The 18,347-nt window shown below is 40.5% G+C and overlaps 1 protein-coding gene across 6 annotated transcripts in view; it reads left to right on the top strand.

Annotated features, from left to right (window-relative positions):
- Window positions 1-18,347, top strand: part of Znf608 (zinc finger protein 608) — a 107,099-nt gene that overhangs the window by 75,857 nt on the left and 12,895 nt on the right. The gene's annotated exons all lie outside the window — the stretch shown is intronic.

Consider the following 18,347-nt stretch of genomic DNA (forward strand, 5'->3'; position numbering starts at 1 on the left):
AAATTCTATTAAAAAAAAAAAAGAAGATACGTAAAGCCAAATTGTTTATATCTGTATTGTTATCAGATTATTTTAAAATTGGAAAAAAATTAACTGAAAGGGGCGCTTTCACTTAGAAGATACCACAATCAGCTGACAGTTTTCAGCTTTACAATTTTCACTTTTATATTTTGATGTGTATATGTGATTATAATACAGGAGCTCCTCTATGTTTTTATTCATTTTAATATTCCATTTTCCTTTAAAAACATGTGTTGAGCTGGGCTTGGTGGTGCAGGCCTGTTATCCCAGCGGCTCGGGAGGCTGAGACAAGAGGATCATGAGTTCAAACCCAGCCTCAGCAATGGCGAAGTGCTGAACAACTCAGTAAGACCCTGTCTCTAAATAAATTACAAAATAAGGCTAGGGATGTGGCTCAGGGGTTGAGTGCCCCTGGGTTAAATTCTCAGTACCAAAACCAAAAACGTGTTGAGTGCTTACACTCTAGCAGAGATTTAAAAACGCATGGTACTTAGCCAACTAGGAGAAGCTGGCAGGTTGAAATGAGGCACCTGGAATCTCATGGTAAGTGCATCTGCAGAGATACCTGCTAGGTCAGTCAGGCAGTGTCAGGGCTTTTGGGAAGGGCTCCCCGGAAGTTTAGTGCACCTGAACTTGAACTCAAAAGATTAAGCCAAGCAAGTCAGGCCTTCATTCTCCAAACAAAAGATAAAAGCAAAGCAGGGGAGTGTGAAATAACTTACTGTGTCCCAGGGTATCTAAAGTCATCTTGAAGTGTAAGGAAGCAGAGAGCTAAGTGGTAACCTGTTGAGACTTAACCAAAGCCTGATTTTGGACATTGGTGTGGATAAGGAGTGGGTGAAGCCAGGAGTTATGAGGAAGTCAAAGTAGGCACAGCTTGACCACCAATGAGATGTGAGTGCTTAAGCAGAAGGGAAAGCCTGGGATTGGGGAGCCTTTGAAACCACAACTAAAATCATAAGAATTTGACTCCACAGTGAGTTCTAGAATCATCCTTAGTTTTCTTTTAGCGATGCCTTCTAAACAGTTAAACATGAATATAGAAGTGTTTCAAGGTTCTATGCTTTGCCCAGACCCTGATTTTCTATGACAAGGTATATTATTATGTAACAGAAAAGTAGCAGTTCAGTGAGTTTTTGTCATGACCATCTGTGTGCTAGTGAGTCTGTAATAACTGGCTCTGGACAGGAGCTGAGGAGGGAAAACCCCACAGCATTTGCTGTTTTCTTTATGTTTGTCTCCACCAAGGTCAATTTTAAGCTTCAAATGTGATGCCACCTAACCTGGAGTTGGGAGAAGATGTGCACATCTGCTGCGCATCTTACGCACACTGGGGGTCATCCTGGAGATGGCCTTTCTTGCCCCTGTAGGTCCCCGTCTGGGCATGTGTAGTTCCTTTGTGAACTTGTGTTATCTATAAGCTTACATTTATGAAAATTTGCATAATGCATGTGGAAGCCCAGTAACAGAAGTCAAACTGCCTGTGTTCAACCTCTGATTTTCTATCCTGGAGCAAGTCCATTAAATATTCTAAGAGTTAATTTTTGCTCACCAGAATAGTGATAATTTAAGAACCCATCACATAATCTCTGAAGAATAAATGAGATAATCTGTGTAAAAACACTTATCTTGTGTCCTATACATAGCTAAACCTCTCCATCACTGTTCCTTGTATTTATTTTCCACATTTACCCCCTGGGGACAGAATCATAAATATAAACTACCTGGTATATAAAATGATGCTATTTTATTAGTTTTTGAATTGGCTTCCTGAAGCTTCAGGGGAGGCCCCAAATTCAACCCCATCAAGATTGAGTAAAGTGATCTTGCGGTTGTGCATACGCTTAAACATTTTAGTAATACCTATTTTGCTCTTGTTTTCTGCTGCTGAAACAGAACACCTAAGATTAGGTAATTTATAATGAACAGAAGTTTATTTTCTCATAGTACTGGATGCTGAAAAGTCTAAGATCAGGACTGTGGCATGTAGGCTACCCTTCTTGCCATGTCTTCACATATTGGAACAAGGAAGTACAAAAAGGGGATTGAACTTTCTGCAAGCCCTTTTATCAGGGCAACTAATCACATCTCAAGATAGCCACCCTTATGACCCACTCAGCTTGAATCAGTGCCTAACTTTCCCACCTCTTAATATTATCACATTGACAGCACCTAAATTTTAGAGAAGACACACTCAAGCTGTAGCATTCCCCTTGCAGCTACTGTCTTTATTAACTCAGGACTTATAATTTATAGTCAGCCCATAAATGCAGGTTCCAGATCCTCAGATTCAACCAATCACAGTCTGGTTGAATATGTATAAGCCTTTTTTTCTCACCATTATTCCCTAAACAATATAATTGTTTATATAGCATTTACGTTTTATTAGATATTATAAGAAATGAAAGGATATATATATAGGTTTTATACAAATACTATGTCCCCCTTCCTATAAGAGCTTGAGCACCTGCAGATTTTGATGTCCATGGGGGAAATATGCGTCAATTCTTTAACCCCCTGGACACCAAGATATATAGTATAGTCTGCCTTTATATGGCAGCTACTTTTAAGAACAGGCTACACATTCCATTTTGTTTTGGACATGTCACAAAATATTTTCAGCCTTGTTAGCCTATTGTATTTGTGAGTTTAATCGCCTAGGAGCATGCATTCTTGGTGGCTTAAAATTAAAGATTTTTTAAAAGAAATTTAAGCTGTGGACATACAACTGACTTAAAGGGAAAGATTAATGGCAAAATTTAGTTTTCTTGATCTCATTCTAATATTAAAGTTGATTTGGACTCAGTGGCACCAGAAAATTGAAACCACTGCACCAAGAGATTATTAGGATAAAAAGCACTGCTCTCTTAACCAGTTACAAGGCTTATCAAATTTAGTATTACTTTCACATACTTTGGAGTTAGTACATCATGAAGCACTCAGATGGGGTAGAATTTAAAAGAGCAATAGAAAATGCCTTTCTGCTTACTTGCTTGGAAAAGTGTACACTAATCCATTTATGTTCATTCATACACTGTGATTTACTACACAAAAATAGCATAATCCCTTAGCTAAATATTGAAAGTTTTTGTAGCTGAAAATTTATCAGTCAAAAGTTGAGTAATAACCAATGCTGAAGACTGGGAGGTGAATGTGAACTTGAATATATGCCCATCCATGGGCAGTGGTGTAATGCTTGCCTTAGTTTCTGGTAACACAGTGCCCTTTGCCTTGTCCTTAGTGGACTCCAGCTCTGAAAATTCTCAGGATATTATAGTATCTGTTGAAAATGTGGTGGTATCTCTAATAGAGGCTGTAAATCTATGTTCTAGTCAACAATCTCACCAGGAGTTCAGTCAATAGAAACAATTTGGAGTTGCAGAATCCATTATGAAAAAGATATCTACTCTGAAGACCTTCAAACTCAACTTGCCATCCTGGACAAATCAATGAAAGGAACAGTGGCCACTTACCTGGGTGGCATTCCAGATGTTCCTTTCAGTGCCACACCAGTGAATACCTTTTATAATGGCTGAATGGAAGTGAATATCAATGGTGGTGTACATTTAGATCTGGATGAAACCATTTCTAAACATTATTATTGGATGATTAGATGATTATTAGAGCTCACTCATGTCTATCAATTTGGAAAACATGAAGAATTCTTAAGGCATCTTTTCTTTGCTGATACTATATCTCTTTTCCGAGTATAATTATACTTACGTATCTGTAACAACTGGCATATTTTACCTATGATGTGCAGTCTTTTGAATATTTTGTGGTACTTAGAGCTTCTTGGAATTTTTAAAAGGTCTTTTTTCAAGAAAAATTCTGTTGTGATGTAAATCACATTACAGAATTCTTCTGTTGCTATCTAGAAATTAAAAAATGAAACAAAAATTTTAAATATTTTTTGCTACACATGACATTGCTTCACTTTTTGTAAAAGAGTCAATTTCATCATCATTGAACTTGTGTTTAAATATCTATTTTTCTCAGAAGGCAAAGCAGTAAACTCAAACAAAACACATGTGATTAAATACCATTCTCACAAGAGGCAGCTACTATTTTTTGTTGTTTCCTTTTCTTGAAGGATAGAGAAGAGATGGTGGCCTAGTGAGTGTGAATCAAATGGAAAGTCTTCAAACTTTATTCTAAAATAATTCCTCAGGGGAACCAGCTTTGGCTTCATCTTTCTCTTACCTGGATTTGAACCAGAACTTTACTGATTTGAAAATCAAGATGGACAAATTTTCACGAGAGCAGCTCGTGAATCCTTCTTGGGGATTAGATTCTGAGGATGAGACATTAGATTACATTGGAATGGGTTTACAAATCTGGGACGGGTACATTTCTTAAATTTGGCTGAAGAGGTTATACAAGCTCTAGATTAGAAAAAACAGCAGTACTTATCCTTGGAGAATGAAAACATGTAGAAATTCATAGTTTTCCTTCAGGTCAACTCCTCATTACCATAATAATTTGTTTAAATGTGATTGTTGAGGGGAAAAGAAAACCTAGGAAAGCTAGAACATATTTTTAACAAAAGGATGACCACAGAGCAATATAGTAAATGTTATATCTTTGTAATCAAAGAAGGAAGGGTAAGATCGCCACATACTTGGTGGGAATGCATTTGAAATGATAATTTTTTCCACTCCTGAACCTACCATTCATGTTGGATGTATATCAGATGTTTTCCTTGACATTTTAGAAAATAAATTGTTTTTCAGTATAAGTATTTTATATCACCTAAAATAATAAATTGATGTACATTTTTTTTAAATATGAAAAAAAAGTTGAGTAAAAATACCAACCTTTTTGGGTTTTGTGCTGTTATTCTGTATTCAAGAATTTTGATTTCCAAAATGTCAACGTGTGATTTCTCCTCAAATTCCAGATTTTTGTTCACCAGTTTCAACAGCAAGATGGGATTTTTTGTTGTTGTTTTGTTTTGTTTTTGTCTTTTGGTGCTCCTGTGTGGCATGTGTGGCTGAGCCTTGGTGCAGCTGGCAATAGACCTGGGCTGGGCCTGCTGGTGCTACTCTCCACCCGGCCACCAGCCTTTTCCTGCACTCTCCCCAGAGAGGCCTGGCTCGGTAAGAAGACTGAATGATTTGCCTGGTTTTGCTTTCAGAGAAAACCAGACAGCCTTTGGCCTAGTTAATTCTGCCACCCCTTTCAAGTGCTGAGTTCTTCAAAGTTCCCTTAGTGGGACCTTGCACATCTCACCCTGAAGCCAACCAGTCTGTTGCTGACTGCTGACAAAGACAGCTACCAGTTTCAACTGAAAAAGATCTTGAGTTTCTTTAAGCAAAGGTCATCAGAAGGAAATAATAGGTTTACACCTCATTCCTCTATCAGGCATTTTCCTGCCCCATGTACTAATCCCCACAGCTATTTGCCATGAAAAAAAAAAAAAATCTATGCATTTATTGTTTCATGTGCCAACTCCCAGGAGTTAGCTTGTCCAGCCAAACATTCGGCTGTTGCATTGATGTTAGATTTAGCAATTCAGAGGCAGTGGATGCAAATCAGATTTTTGGGGTGTGTGTGTGTATTTTAACTCTTGTGAAGTACAAGGCAACCTGGAAAGATGTTGAAATATTTAGTCAGATCTTCCTCCAGTGAAAAGAGGTGTATAAAACACACCCTGATGATGAGCAGCAATTAACAGTGCATTACTTTCTGGAAAAGACTTGAAGTTGGCTGCCCTGCAGGTCAGAGTCAATAAAGACTGAGTTACTAACAATAGCCTTTCTCTCTTGCTGAAGCCTTGGACTTAACCCTAACTTCATCAGACCAGAGAAGAAGAAAATAATGCGAACAATAGAAGTCTTAGAGGTTGACTTGGGTCTAATGTGCAGAGGCTGTAAAAGCTGTCAGAGAGCTTGATTGATTGGCTCGCACGCCTTAGTCCCCAGTGCAAAGCACTAATGTTTCTGCCTCTTCTGAGAGAGCTGATGTGCCACCTGGGGTCAGAACTTATCAGCCTGTGGGGCTAATGTTTCAGAGGAGGCCAAAGTGCAGTCAATAATTTATACGGAAATTTGTGCTTAGATTCACAAGGAAAGCACGTTTTGACTTGAATTTCTCCCTCTGTCCAAGAAACAAGTCCGAGCCAACTTCACATCTTTCTGCTAACATGATTGTTGTGTGTGTTGATGACACTGAAAACAAACTTTAATTGAAGAGGGGAATAATTTATTTAGCAGTTAATATTTGGAGCCACAATTTCAGGCTTTCAGGACTGCTGGTGAAATGGGGGAAGGAAACAACAACTTTGAATTTCTTAAAAAAAAAAAAAAAAAATGGAAATCACCTCTAGACTGTAATAACCAGGTCAGGTGAAATCTGAGTGACTTGGGAAACAATTACCAAGTGACCATGGGGAGCTTCAGTTACAGGCTTAGGTAGTCTCAAGGACTGGAAAGAGATAGAAATGTCAGAGAGGAATTACACTTAAGCTGGATGCCTTGAATACTTCATCTGGTTTGCAGAGAAACAGAACCAAAAGTTAGCTTAGAGGCCTGGATGTGTGTGCGGAACATCATCCCCATGTCTGTATAAACACGTGTATTTACACACATACTGTATAGAAGTAGACAGTGAAGCAGTGACACCCAGCAGGGCTGGTCGATCAATAACCAGCTAAGTTTTGTTCTGCTCCAGCAAAATGACGACTTTGCTCTAGTAAGTGCTAACAAAGGCCCTTTTACCGTCCCTCTGCTCAAGGAGAGCACTATTAGTCACACTTCATTAGGCTTGTTTACAGAAAAGAGCTGGTCTCTAAGCACGTTATTGAAATACTTGTAACTCTGTTGGGCCTTTTCTCTTCCCTGAAAGATAAGAACTTTGGAATGTGGGATGGGGGAGGGTGGGAAGCAGCCTCTGACCGTTGTCAAGAGAACTGGTCTGTTCAGATGGGAATTGGACCTGTAAGTTCATATTTAACCCCCATCTAGCTGCACCCCCAGAGCCTTGCTGCTGTGTCTCATTTCTGTGGTCCCAACTTAGGGAGCTTTAATTTTGACTTCGTGATCTAGGCAAACACCAGGAGTTCAATTAGCTGATTCCCAAACTTGCAATGAGGTTTCCTTACCTTAAATATTTAAAGTCCAGAGAGGAGGCCTCCTCAGTGATTGAGAACTGAACTGCATTTCTCAGCTCACTTTACTGTCAAGTGGTCAGATGAGGAAACGCTTCATTCAGATAATGGATGTGTGTGTCAGGAAATATAACATCATATGGGTTGAAATTAGCAGTGGATACAGAAACAAGAAAAAATGTCCTTAAGGTTGGAACTTGGCGCCCTTAATATTCTGAAGGATAGATGTGCTGCATCTGCAGTCAGCCTTGGGCCAAGACTACAGGCTAATTGGGCTGGGCCTGGGGCACAATGGCAGACTGCTTGCTTCTTGTGTCGGAAGCCCTGGGTTCAATCCCCCACCACAGAAAAGAGTGGATATAGGCTACTTATTGCAGATGCCTGTATGTAAGGGACCTTGCCTGGAAGGAATGCAGGGAAACTTGCTGGTTGCATTTCTGGGTCGGGTTTAAGTTACAGAAAGGTTTAAAAGATGGGGGAATGAAAGTACATTTGCTTGAGTCACTGCTTTATGCCCATGTCTGTGCCCAGTGCTTCACCTAAGTCACACCATATTTAGTAATCACACTGTCCCTGTTGTTTAGATGAGAAAACTGAGGCTCTGGGAGGTTTAGTCAGCTCAAGATGAAGCAGCTGCAGAGCTGAACCAGAAGTGTCTGTCTGTGGGAGCTTAGGGTGCTCCATTCAATCACCATTATCTTCCTTCCTCGTCTTCAGAATTGACTGCCAATTAAACTTGATTAGAGTTGGTCTCTTCAGTTTTCCTCCATTCTGAACCTGAGCCATGCTGTATGTTACCAGGGTATATGAACTGCTCCCCAGGGTGCCTATAGGGTAAACCACTCCCAGTGAGAACATGCCCAGTACTTACACCAGAAGCCTCATACACCCTTCTTTGCTCAGTTGGGAGGGCACAGAGTATAGTTTTGTAATGTTCCCATTCCTTCTTTTCTTTCTAGATTGGCCAAAATGATGGCTTTTGGGTGACAAACAAAATCTACCCCTTTGTGTGCTATATGCCTGCAGATCCCTCCCCATTCTATACACACACACACACACACACACACACACAGTTAAGAGAGGCAGTTCCCTGTTTCAGCTGCTGTTGTAAATTGCTATTTTAAATTTCAGTGAGTGGAATAATAGCAGAGCGATCATCTCCAGTAAATGTTGTTGGCCTGTGTAAAGAATGCCTCCTTCGGAGGTTTTATGATTTATAGAGGACACAGCTGGTGGCCAGCAGAGCTGTAGGAATGTGTGCTCTCCTGGGCCCGGTGAGCTAGAGATGAAAAGGACCCAGAGCTGGCACAAAAGCAAATAAGCGCTCTGACTTTAAATAAAGCATCATAATTTATAGGAAGCCTGGCTCTTCAATCCCAGCGAGATACACGGATCAGTAGCAGCTTTTTGATGTGGAGCATAATTGTCAATTGGTTCCCACTGTCTCCTTATGGCTCAAGGACTGGGGATGATAAAAAAAAAAAAAAATTACTTTAAAACACAGTCCTGCAACCTATAGTTGTACTGCACATATTTTGACAAGCAATTCAATAACATTTAAACCCGAAAGAAACTGCTAATCACCCATGGCCTAGACTGTCACTGTTCTAACTGGCACTGATCTAGGAGACAGGGAGGATTTTGAGAAAGACTAGGTGATTAGGGATGTTGGGAGGACCCATATCTCTCCCCTCCCTTTTCCTTGCCTACTTTTCTGCTATTTATTTACTTTATTTCCCCTTCATCTTTCAGTTTCATTCATCTCCATAATTACTTTGTCTCCCCCAGCTCCTCCCTCCCCTGCTCCTGGCTGGGGGCAAGGAACCTGAAGCAAGAGACAGAAGGTTGCCTGAGCCAGATTTGGGGAAGTGGCAGAGAGCTGGACAGGACTTCAGATGCACTGCATTTCACTCTTGCCACCCCCCAGAGGTCTCTCCCTCCAAGGGAGGGAGTGGTGGGGTGGGGGAAGGAGGAGTCTTTGCCAAGTTTTGTCTAGCTCTGCTGTTCTCTTGACCTGTTTTTCCAGCTGAGGTAATGGCAGCTTGGAGGGCTTGGGTGTAGGAGTTGTTAGCTGGAAAGGTCCTGTAATTAACACGAAGAGCAGGAGATGATGAGAGTGGTGGTTTGAAAGGCCACATCCTTTTAGTTGCTTATCTTAGGAGACATGCAAATCTGATACATGGGGGGAGGAGGCAGTTAGAGGCTATTTCCCCCCTCACTGTGGGAGACCCTGGCCACGTGCTGTGTGCCTGGGCCACTTGTACATAGCTGTGTCCTAAAATGACACTCTTGTTCATTATTGTGGCTCATGGCAAGCAAACAGTTCAACAAATATTTATAAAATGCCTTTCCTAAACTTCTGAATGCTTTTATTTAAAGGAAGGAAAAATATCTCCTAATTAGCTAATAATAAAAGCTATGAGACAGGCCTGGGGAGTGGGCTGTATCCATTAACAGTGGGCTTTGAACTCCTATCTTCTCATGATGAAAGGGAGCAGGAAGGGAAAAAGAAATCCAGTATCCTCCAATGAGGACATTGTGCTTCATAAAAAGGAGAGGGCCTGAGGAACCTGCCAGTATTAGAAGTCATCATCTTAACTTGTCAGAGTTCAGATAAACCAGCGGGCGCCTTGAAAATTCAAGTTTAGAACTTGGCATCGGAAATCAGAGTGCTGCTGTTGCTTATCTCCAAGCCCCAAGCCTCAAAGGAAGCAGTTACTGGAAAGTTCACTCAAAGGCAAGAAATGAAACCTCTCTGTACAAATGCATACAGACACACTGTACACGTTACATGTACCTGTTCAGTTTATGCATTTAAATTGCTCTAAATGTCTGGTTCAGAAAACTGTTTTTTTTGGGGGGGGGGCACATTTTTCCTTGTCCCTCTTTATTCTTTCTATCCTGCTCTATTGACAGAGCCCTAATGGAACATGACCCCTAAAAACCAATTCTGAAGGTGCAGAGAAGAGAGGTGACTTCTTTTTTTCTTTCTTTCCCTTTTTTTTTTTTGGTGTGTGTATGTGTGTGGGCCACTTTCCCATTGAACTGTTACCCCAGCCTTTTGAATTTTTGTTTTGAGACAGTAGCTGGCTAAGTTGCTGAGGCTGGCCTCAAACTTGCAATCCTCCTGCCTCAGCCTCCTAAGTAGATTATAAGCCTTTGTCATTGTGCCCAGGAGGGGATATCTTTTTATGCTATCCAATTAAATATCTCTGGCTTGCTGTTCTTATTGAAGCAAGATCAAGGGACTTGTCTCCCTTTGCCCTCCCAACACTATTGCCCCAGATCTGTTCTCCTTCCTTTCTGTCTCCAAGTAGGGTCTCTGGACACCTTAGCAGAAACTAGTAGAGGAATTGCCCAAGCAATAAGGGGTATATATTTTTATATATATATTTGTGATGTGAATGGTGATACACACACACACACACACACGTGTGTGTGTGTGTGTGTGTGTATATATATATATATATATATATATATATATATATATCCCCTCAAATCATCAAGGTCACTTTATGATATGTATGTCTGCCTAATTTAAAAGCAAACATTTTCTTACTTGATCATGTCTAAAATTCCTATCCAGAAATTTATGTGATTTTTTTTTCTCCCATGATGCTCTTTGTTACCTACTATGTCTGTAATGACATTGGATGTTTTGTGAGCACAAAACTTGCATGCTAGAACATAGGTTTTGATAATTGAAAAGAAGGAAAATACCTCTTTGCAGTGAACATTAATTGATCTCTAATGACCTGTTTTGAATCCCCTATTTCTTAAAAGTTGTTTAGGAGAACACAATTTTCATTAATGCTTAAACTTCCTGAAAAGATCGTTACCATCCTCGTGTGCAGTGCAGGCTTCTATGCAAATGTATGGGGCAGCATTTTAGTGTCCCTGGTGGTGCCTGACAAAAGCCTTATATCTGCTCCCTCTTCTTGCCACTAGACTTCTTAACAGGCCATTGTATTTTCCAGAAGTGGGAAAGGATAACGTTACTAGGGAAGCAAGAGAAAGAAAAGCAGCAAGAGCTTCTTTTAGCTGACCAGTCAACTGGATATTGACCACCTGTCTTCATGGGAAAGAAATAGATGGCAGTGAATAAGCGAGAGTCTAGTTTTCCAAGAAGCTCAATGATTTTCCCAAATCAATACAGCTCATCAGGCCTCAGAACAAAGGCTTCGGGGGAGGTGACAGTGATGGAAGTGGCTCTGTGTTCTTTTGTGTATTAAACCATAAGGCCCATGGGGAAACAAGGTTTCTTTAGCCTTTTTTTTTTTTTTTTTCTTTTAAGGGCTTATTCAGTGTATTTAGAGGGAAAATCCTTTCAGATATGTTTTTAAAAAGAGATCTCCATAGATTGTATACTGATGGCTCAAATGTATTTTGAAAGAGATAAACACATCTAGTAAAAGGGAACGCTGTTTTAAAATGCAGATTAGAATAGCATTTTGCCATTGCTTTTTTGGTATTGGTTAAGGTTTATTTATTTATTTTTCCTTGTTATTTATGGCTGGTATTTAGATGAACCTAGAAGAAAGTCTCAGTGTTCAGATTAACCTCTGGCCAAGAATCTTCACTATCCTCCCATAAATGTGAACCTTGTTCCCAATGTCCTGAAAATAGCACCAAACCCTAATCAGAATGCTGAACTGTCATCTGAGAGGTTATAATTAATGTAGATAGAGCGATGCCAACATATTCCAGCCGCCGACAGAGAAGATCAACCCAAACCAGCAATTTTTAGCCCTTCAGTCCTTTAATCTTTAAGCTCGCTGTGCTTTCCATAAAGTAGTACATTAACACCAGAGCAGTGTGTCTCTGGGGTTTATGACTGGGGTGGCGGCACACTAGGGCATGAAGTGTTTCATTACACTTCCTTTTGTTAGTGCTGCCCTATCTCCCAAGCTCCATTGCCATACACTATTTGTTCAGATAAAGCCCAGTGTTCAGGGTGACTAATCGCAGCACTGTGTTCCAGATGGTTTGATTACAGGATGTGGTTAAAATGACTCTTCAAACATTCAGCCCAGCAGTAGGGCTCTTTAAAAAAAAAAATACTGTTTTTATGGTCATGTGACAACACTTAACTTTTCTTGTCCTAGTGCTCCATATATACTTGGTGTAGGGAACAGGAAAGTCCCTCTGCTTTGGGGCTGACAGGTACTTTGTGGGTTACCTTAGTTAAAAAATTTAAAAATTTCCCAAACATTTAGAAACTCAACACAAGCCTCTGAAGAAGGCTCTATCTGAAGATGAAGAGCTCTGCAGCTGGAGCAATGAATAAAGGGGACTCTTTGTCAGTTTCAGCCTAAAAAAGAAACTGGTACTGAATATAGCGGATAAAAACCAACAAAATATTAGGGGAATGAGTTCTGAACAAGGGAACAGCGATAAATCAGACTTTGTGCAAGAGTCACATTGTGTGAGAATGTGGGATAACATGATATCTGAAATATAGGTACTTTATCCTGTGCTCATGAAACTAGCATATTGTGGCACTTTTATCATCACCAATGTTTCACTAGAAAGAATATGTAAAAGGAAAGAAATGTGTAAACTTTGAAAAGAAGGATTAGGGCATAAATGAGTTACAATTTGGTATTATTAGAATGAGGTTTCTGTTTTCTGCCTGAGTGCACACCAAGTCCATCCAGATGTGGTAGTCAGAATAAGAGTTTGAAAACACTTCTGTCTGATTCCAAATTCAGCATTTGCAATGATTGGCAAAGACATCTGTCCCAAGGTTGAGGCATTTTAAAGACTCTGAGACAGTCTTTAAACTGTAATATAAACATTTTATGCCGATCCACTGGGAAATTAGGCATTTGCCCATTTCTACAGGAAACAGCTTCACAAATACCAGAAATAATAATTCATAAGCCACATTTATAACATCTTTGGAATAAAATCTCTCCACAGAGAATGTCTGTCATCTATAAGCTAGTGAGAGATTTGCTTATTGAAAAAGTATGGTAATAGTGGGAAAAGAAGCCCTTCAGAACTCAGCCTCTATTCCAATTATTTCCTAAGTGTTCTGTGAGCTCTCACTATAAGCCAGGCACTATGCTCCTGGGGGGCTGTGGGTGCAAGCACTGTCCCTGATCTTAAGGAGTGTTACCTAGCTGGATGAGATAAGCTCACTGTGTAGTGAGTGGAGTGAAATGTTAAAGGGACATATATCAGGGTGGTCACAAAGTCTAACCATGTTCATACAGGCTGGGAATTTACTTGTTCATCTAATAAACTGAGTATTCCTGGTGAGTTCTCTTCATTCAGGAACCCAGATGTAGAATAATATGCCAGTTTCAACTTGGGACCTTCAGGGTTACTATAGTCATTTCTATCTTTACCAGAAAGGGGAGGAGACCAGAAGAATATGCATGGGAGGCTCTTATGGGCCTGGCCTGGATGTGACCCACACCCCTTTAGTCATTTTTTTTTTTTTTTGATAGAATGCAGTTATATGGCCACTGGTAGGGAGGCCAGGTCCAGCTGTGGACTCAGAAAGGGGGGAGGGAAATATGCATTCTGGTGAGCATCCATCAGGGAAAGCTGTGTATAGAGTCCAGCTGAGAACCCAGGAGAGAATGATTATTTGGGGGTGATGGCATTTTATGTGTATGAAGAAGGAAAGGATTAACATAAGAGATAATACTAAATTTGTCACTGTTTGGTCCTAATTTATTCAGAAATTTAACTTTCCTTGAGGATTGTGACTAAGACCCCTTACTTTAAGGTTTCTTTCAGGGGAGTTAGAAGTGTGAGGTGCAGAATGGTTGAAGAAATTTGTCTAGGCTGGAGGGACAAAAAGAGAGGTGAACTGGAAGTGAGAGAATACCAGCATGGTTTTGTCCTTGCCTGGATGAAATGCTGGCAGGTCGTGGAGGGGTGGACTGCTTCTGCAGGGTATCAGAAGGCACAGCCAAGATCAAGGTATTCAAAGACAGATTTTAGGTTAAGACAAGGAACACCACTTGAGCCACATCCCCAGCCCAAGGAACAACTTTTTAATAAAATGGCTGGAAATTAACTAGGTGGTCCTGGGTGACTGCTAGTAAAATCCTCATCAGTGATGAGGCCAGAGGAAGAGGGACATACAAAAGTGTTGAGGGCATTCACCAGCAGTTTGTTTCCTTGCCTCATAGCTATTGCATCCTTGCAACTTTGGCCCATATGGTCCTTTTAGCCTTTTAGTCACTTTACAACCTTTAGGCCTTCTCACAGTACCAACTCTCCAGAACTTCCGTATTCCTAATTCAGCTTCTCAGCATAAATCTGTTTGACTGCCTCTGCTTTAGATGCCTTGGACTGTTCTAGTCCGGTGGGCATCTGAAGCAGAGGGCCAGATCTGAGAGGCTGGTCACTTAAAGCTACCTTCTGAGCAGGGACTGAGGGCAAGGTGGGCACCCAATAATACCACACCCAGGGCCCTGTCTAATGTGAGGCCATAAAAAGGGCCTACTCTGTAAATGTGGGTAATACAGAACCAGCCTGTGTTGGTTCTAAGATTTCAAACTCTTCATGGAGTTTAAAAGATTTCCAGCCAAACTGTGTCAGTTCAGTAGCACCTAATGTGTAGCCCATAAACAGAATAAACACTTGATGGGCCTATCTTCCTGAGATCTCTTGACTGAGGAAATAGAACACTGGAATCCTTATGAGGTCTCAGGGCTGTTTTGGCTTGTAGAGATAAGGGACTTGTGCTATATAATAAATACCATGTTCATATTAGGTGCCTTGTAGGTAATATGCTTTGGGGAGCAGCATCTCAGATTCTGCTTCAGTATCTGAACCAAAGTATCAACACTACAGAGAAGAAAAGGTGTGGTGAGCATTCTCTCAAACATCCTTTGTATGTTTCTGCTGTCTTTTTACTCTGCTAGTAATAAGGTTTAGGTATTTTTCAAATATAAAAAAAATGTTACAAGGCAATCATTAACTCTTTGAGAAAGACCATGCCTAGTCTGTGGTAGATAGGGGAAGATAATAAACCTTTGAGATTTCTGAGAATATAAAGATGTAAAGGACTTGTATAGAGCATCCCTGGCACCTAGCTCATAGGCTAATGTTTGAAAGAAAATAGCAAATCTTTGGGGAATAAATGTAAATTTATTTCCAATTTACACATCTTTATGCCCATATTTCTAAAAGTTGGTTTTATACTTTTGAGGACTAATTTTCATTTAGAACGTTTATGTCCTTAGTATGTATAGTCTGCTTTATATTTTTTATATTTTGTAATATTCCAGATTTTGAGATTTCAGCAAAAATCATAAACTGTTTACATGTTTTAGAGCTAAAACACTACTTTTATTCTTGGCCCTTCATAATGGGATGTTGTCTAAACATAGACCTTCTTACAAAGAAGCAGTGCACTGTTTATATTGTAGTACAGTAGTTTATATGAGGAACATTCCTTAAGCCTTCATTCCAACACGGAGGGGCAGTTTTGTTAATATTTGCATGTATATATTCATACGTGGATTCTAGGCAGATTTAAATTCTGTGGCATTGTGAATGGCTTGTACATGTAAAGATAGACACAAGCCCATGTATCTAACTAGCAGTGCTTGATGGAAACCTTTCAAAATCTCCCTGGGAGTGAAGGATTTGTTTTAAGCATTGTATGTGCTTCTGGAAAAAATAAGGGTGACTTAATTTAAGTTGAAAATGGGTTTTTCTTTACCTGCTTTACCCAACAACAAATAACATCACCTGGTACTTAAATAAGAAGTCGGCTTGTGTGGCTTCTAGAGAGTAGCAGCTGGGGATAGTTTGTGTGGATACTGCAACTGCAGTTCAGCCTTTGTGACAGTTTCAACCTGTAGCCCCGAGATTGATTGATTGCTTTGGGTCCCCTACTCCTCTCTGGCCCCACTTTCCCCCTGATCCGGTGTTGGGACCGCGAATTCGGATATGAGTTGGGTTGGCATGTTGTGCTGAGCCACGGGGCGTACGTGATGGAGCGGAAACGCGGCACCTCCGCGCGGATCGCAGCTTTCTTCCAACGGACGGACGGTCCTGGTTAGCGTAGACAAGCCCGCGCGGACGGAGAGGGCCGGGCATCGCGGACAGCCCTCGCTCCGCGCGCCGGCCGGCCCTGAGGCAGCATCCTCCCACCCGCGCGGCTCCTTTCTCTCAGGCCGCTGCCTAGAGTGCTTCGCCGGCCGCCCTCGGCCCAGCCAATCAGACGCGAGCGTTCGCAGCGGGCGCTGGCCAATCCGCGGCCAGCTTTTGCTGGAAACGCGAAACCCTTAGGGGAAAAGCAATAACAAAAGCCTTTCACTGCAGACAAATGTTAAGTGTCTGTGCAGACTTTTCCTGTTTTTAATTTTATTACTGCAAGAATGGAGGGTTTGTTGTTTCTTTCATGTTTCCTTTCAAGCAGTTTTAATTATACATTTGTGCTACATCAGGGACTCTGGAACGCAGTGATTCAGCCAGTTGCATCTAAAACTAAAATGCAGTAACCTTCTGGCAATACAGATATATTCCTGCACTGTAAATATAGCTGACATGCTAAAGAATTTTAAGCAGCTGCAAAGGTCTTTGACACCACACACAGTGCCCCAGAGAGCAGATGATGAGAAAACCAGCTCGGTCTTCCCCTTCGCCTCCTCTCCCACCCCCTCCCCTTTCCTGAAGGGATGTGCTCATAAAGAATCCTTTCCTCCAATTGTTCTGTCTTGTGCAAATTCTGACCAAATGCCTAATTACCACTGATTATCATCGCAATACAAATTTTTATATTCAATGGTTCAAAAAATTTCCTGAGGGAATTACAAAGGAATCAGCCATGAGTTGAGGAAATGCTTGCTTTGCTTCATCCTAGCTTTTCTTCCCCTGCTAGACTATTGCTACAATAGACTGAATTTACAGTGAGTAAATTCAGCTGTCATATAAGCACTAGCAACTTAAACCATATGGGAAACAATTTTTAAATCTCTTTTGAGACTTTTGAAAGAAAATCTTCCTTCTCTGTTACTTGAGTCCCAACCATTCAAATATTTACCCTCTGTTTAAAGGTTCCCAAGGAAATGAGTCTTACCTTGTCGGGTTTCTCTTACCCTAAAGGATCTTAGTTCAGGTTTTCTGTAAAATTCACTGTCAGGAGTAGCTCAAGTGAACAAGCCAGCTAGGAACAGACTTTGAGGGATGTCCTCTGGTGTTTCCAAGAAAGAACGGGAGGTTGATGCCGAAAGAAAACAAAGGTTCACTTAAATTTTTCATTTATTTACCCTAGTATTTTATTTATGTCTCAAAAACTAAGTCCTCCAAAAACGTGCTTTAAATGAGAGATTTTTAAAAAGTGGCACCTGCCCTCCAGGGAAACAGGAGGATGTTATATTTTGTTTCCTGTGACATTTGGTATACTAAGTGCACTTAAGTTTAGTAATTCACAGATGCAGTGCTAAATTAAATTGTCTGTCTGCAAAGCAGTGGGGAAAAGCAGAACGGCTTGCAGGAAACAAGTGTGTTGGTTTTGAGATTTCTTTTCTAATCCTCTGTGGCAAATGCTTACCAAAGTTGATTCTAAAGATAACCCCAAGAGCAAATCTATTGTGCACATTTATTTTCTTAAGAGGGCTATTTTAGGAGTCCTTAATATGAAACAAGACCAAAGAGTGAAACAGATACCATACCAAGGCTGATTATTGTCTCACAAACTCAAAGAGGGGAGGATTAAGGAGGAGGAAACATGGCTGATTGTCTGCTTTCTGGACTCTGAGCCCCCACTTTCCCCTCTGTACCTATTTTTATGCACATGCATAATTTTTTTGTTAATAAAAATCACCATCATTTTACATTGTTGAATTGGAAACAAAACCTATTTCTTTCAGTCACCTTCTGGTTTAAGCACTGGTAACTGGCGCTTAGTTTATGTTGGCTGCTTGCCAAACGAAAGCAATTATGTGTAATAATAGAAAAATTAAGAGGTGAGTGTTGCTGTTTTACAGCAGGACATGGCAAAAACCATTTCCTTCTGTCAGCAGTATCTTGATTACACTCTCACACACAGTCTCACCCTTTTGTACCACATGCACGCACACGAACAAATTCACACACACATACACACACAATTTCCTGTGGGTTTTAACTTGAGGTCACTGAAACCAGAAAGAGGAAGAATGCAAACCACAGCTTTTGAAAGCAAATGGAAATAGAACTTTGCTGATAAAAATAATAACAATAAATGAAGTGGAAATAAAATAAT

This window comes from Marmota marmota, unplaced genomic scaffold (assembly GCF_001458135.2).
Source record: "Marmota marmota marmota unplaced genomic scaffold, marMar, whole genome shotgun sequence".
Lineage (NCBI taxonomy): Eukaryota > Metazoa > Chordata > Mammalia > Rodentia > Sciuridae > Marmota > Marmota marmota.